The sequence below is a fragment of the Phacochoerus africanus genome, chromosome 3, assembly GCF_016906955.1.
Source record: "Phacochoerus africanus isolate WHEZ1 chromosome 3, ROS_Pafr_v1, whole genome shotgun sequence".
Lineage (NCBI taxonomy): Eukaryota > Metazoa > Chordata > Mammalia > Artiodactyla > Suidae > Phacochoerus > Phacochoerus africanus.
The window spans coordinates 23,723,738-23,727,370 of record NC_062546.1 but is presented as its reverse complement, the minus strand read 5'-3'; positions in this window follow the sequence as shown (position 1 = coordinate 23,727,370).

Here is a 3,633-nt window from a genome sequence, read left to right as displayed (position 1 = left end):
CTGCCTTGGCCTCTCTCTCTCTCTCTCCCACTCTTACTCTCATTTTGGCTACTAGTACATTTGGGATTGGAAAGGGCTAAAACTGGGGTAGAGAGATATCAACTAGAATATTTTCATTCAACCTACAATACTTTCATTCAAATATTTGCAGATCCCAGTGTGATCCAGCTCTTGGGTTAGGCTTTACAGGTACCACAACATATAAGACAAAGTCCTAGGCCTCCGGGAGCTCACAAGCTAGTGGAGGAAACAGGCAAACACTCGAAGACAATTCCAGATTGATGAGCATTAGGAAAGAAATGCACTGGGGGAGGGGATGGTCACTGAAGAAGACCTCTTTAGATAAGGTGACCAGTCATGGCCTCCCTCAGGACATGATTTTTGAGCTGAATGAAGAAAAAGATCCAGTAAGGTGAAGAACTTGAATGAGAGCAATCTTGGCAGCAGGGACAGTAACCGTGGGGACCCAGAACCCAGAAAGGCTTGGAGTGTGGAGGCACACTTCAAAGAAGAGCATCTACACTGGGGTCTTTTCCTACACCCCCCTCCACGGAGGCCCAGTGGATAATGTATGTATACAGCAAACTCACTTCAGCCCCTGCCCATCACCTGCACATGTGTTGCCATAGCCCCATACGTGTCACTCGTTCCAATGTTGACTTATCATTTTTCTTTAAATTAACTGTTTTATTTTGTTTTGTCTTTTTGTCTCTTCAGGGCCACACCTGAGGCATATGGAAGTTGCCAGGCTAGGGGACAAATAGGAGCTGTAGCTGCCAGCTCACACCACAGCCTCAGCAACACACAATCTGAGCCACGTCCGCAACCTACATCACAGCTCACGGCAACACCGGGTCCTTAACCCACTGATCGAGGCCAGGGATCGAACCCACGTTCTCATGGATGCTAGTCAGGTTCGTTAACCGCTGATCCACAATGGGAACTCCAAATTAACTTTTTTTTTTTTTTTAATTTTTCTTCTCTCTTTTTTATCTGCGGATTTTTTTCTTTTTCTTTTTAGGGCTGCACCTGTGGCATATGGCAGTTCCTGGGTGAAGGGTTGAAGCTGAGCTGCAGCTGCAGGCCTACACCACAGCCATAGCAATGCAGTGTCCGAGCTGCATCTGCAACCTATAGCACAGCTAATGGCAATGCCAGACCCTTATCCCACTGAACCAGGTATTGAACCCACATCCTCACGCAGACTGTGTTGGGTTTTTAGCCCACTGAACCACAACGGGAACTCTTTCTTTCTTTTTTGGCTGGGCAGCATGTGAAAATTCCTGGGCCAGGGATTGAACCCAAGTCACAGCAGGGACAAAGCTGGATCCTTAACCCACTGAGCCACCAGGAAACTCCCCAAAAGTGTTTTTTTTTTTTTAAGGAAACTATATTTCTTACACAAATTAAAAACTAGTGTCACTTGCCAAAGAAAGGAGGTCTTCATAAAAATAAAAGCAAAAATATTAAAATTTAAAAATCATAATTCATGTAAAAGCTAAACTTGTACCTTGGGCTACTGGAAGTGCACGTACCAACACTTTCCTTTTATTCTACCAAACAACTCACCCCAAACCACCTTTCTTTATTCCCCCAAATCTCATAGGAACCATTGCTAACTATTTGATACATTTTCTTTTTTTCTCATGTATATGTATTTTATCAGAATTGAAGTCACCTTGTATGTGCCATTATAAATGTCTTTAAGAACTTAAATCCTGAGAATTTCTCTATAATTTCAAATACTAAATATGTTTTTTCTTTTTAAAGATAATTCATTAAATGATACAAACTGCTGTGCAGTGAAAAGCAATTCTTAAACTTTCTCCAGACTACTGTCCATTTTCAGAGGCAATTGCTTCTGGGAGTTTTGTGAATCCTTCCCTGAATTCTCCCCATAGTTTTTCCTTTAGCTATCTGTCACATCTAGGGTCCTGGAATAAGACATGGTTTGCAAACACTGGGTACAACACACTCTGGATCTCTATCTCTGCCTTCCATAAATACAGGGTCAGCCTCTGAGCTGCTTAGGAATTAACCTGGCTGATTCCTTTAGAGCAGTAATTCTCAATCTGTGTGTGTTGTGGTGGGCGGGAGAAGGGGCGATTGTGTTCCCCATGAAGGTTTAGCAACATCTGGAAGTATTTTTGGTGTCACAACTGAGGGGTGCTACTAGCATATAGTGGATAAAGACCAGGGATGCTGCTAACCATCCTACAATGCATAGGACAGCCACTTTACAACAAAGAATTAATCTGGTCCCAAATTTCAATAGTATGAAGGCTAAGAAACCTGATCTGGATGGACAGGCAACCTACCAGGTGGAATTTCTAAACTACCACCTAGAGCTTCCATGTCCACAGTTCAGTGCCCTGGAATCTCAGAAGATAGCCCAGCTGGAATGAGGAGCTCTGAAAACAGACTGACCAAGCTCAGCATCTAAGAATGGGAATGGGAAGGGGTGGGGAGGGAGCTGATCCTCTTTATGCAGGAAATGGAACTGACACACCAGGCTGTGAAGATTGACATGCATGGCTGTAACTGATGGAGGCCATCTCTGGTTAATCCTGCAGTTGCTCATTGTGATTAACCATGACTGCAGGGCCCAGTCTAGTCTATTACACACTAAAAGATGAATTTTGACTGAGACAGATTGGCATGTCCAGCTGTCACTGAGAAAGTGTGACAGACAAGCTAGGAAGCAATAGCATGGGGACAAGAACAGCCAGTCAGAACGTTGCATTCAAGCCCCACCACTCTCTGGCTGTGTAACTTCTGAGCCTCAGTTTTCTCTTCTGTACATTGGGAGTACTGTTTGCTTACTAGGGTTGTTCAAGGATTCGAAATCATATACCAAACGGTCTGCCCTGTGCATTTTGGACTTAACTAGCCAGCCCTCACAATTGCATAAGCCAATTCCTTTCAATAAGTTCTTATACACCTCCTACTGGCTCTGCTTCTTTTGTTGAACTCTGATAGAAACACCCAGTACAGGGCTAGGCCCCAACATAAAAGTCATTAATTAATAAAGAATTATGGTCATTAATTAAATGCATAATGTATGTATTGAGCTGGGCCTGTCTTTGTGCTAGTTTACAGGAAAACAGTGGTGAACAAGACAGGCTCCCTCCCTCAATGTGCATGTACAGCCTGACTGAGATATCACACTAGGCCTGCACTGCCAGAGGACACTGGGTGATTATGGCTAGAGGGACCAATGTAGTGACTACTGTGAGACTGGTTCTCTCTGGGCTGGGTTTCAGAAGTTCTCCCCTACAGCTGAGTATGGTTGGAAGCTGGGACCGTGATAACCGGCCAGCAGTGACACTGTCACTTGCATAGAGATTGGCTGACCAGGACCATGACTGAGCTCTGAGTGGCTACTGGGTAGCCATGACCTTGACCCCAAATTCAGAGACCTTGACTGATTGAGAACGAAAAATCATGTCTGGTGGAAGTGTTTCTGGAGCGGGATATAAAATGCATCGTTTGATGAATGTTATTATCCACAGTTCAGGAGCCAAAACCAGTAACTAAAAGCAGCGAAAGGCAACGTTTGATAAGGCGGAACCGGCAGCCACGGGCCATTCCTCTCGCGACCGAGGGATCCGCCCGGCTCCTTTCCGCGTTGCT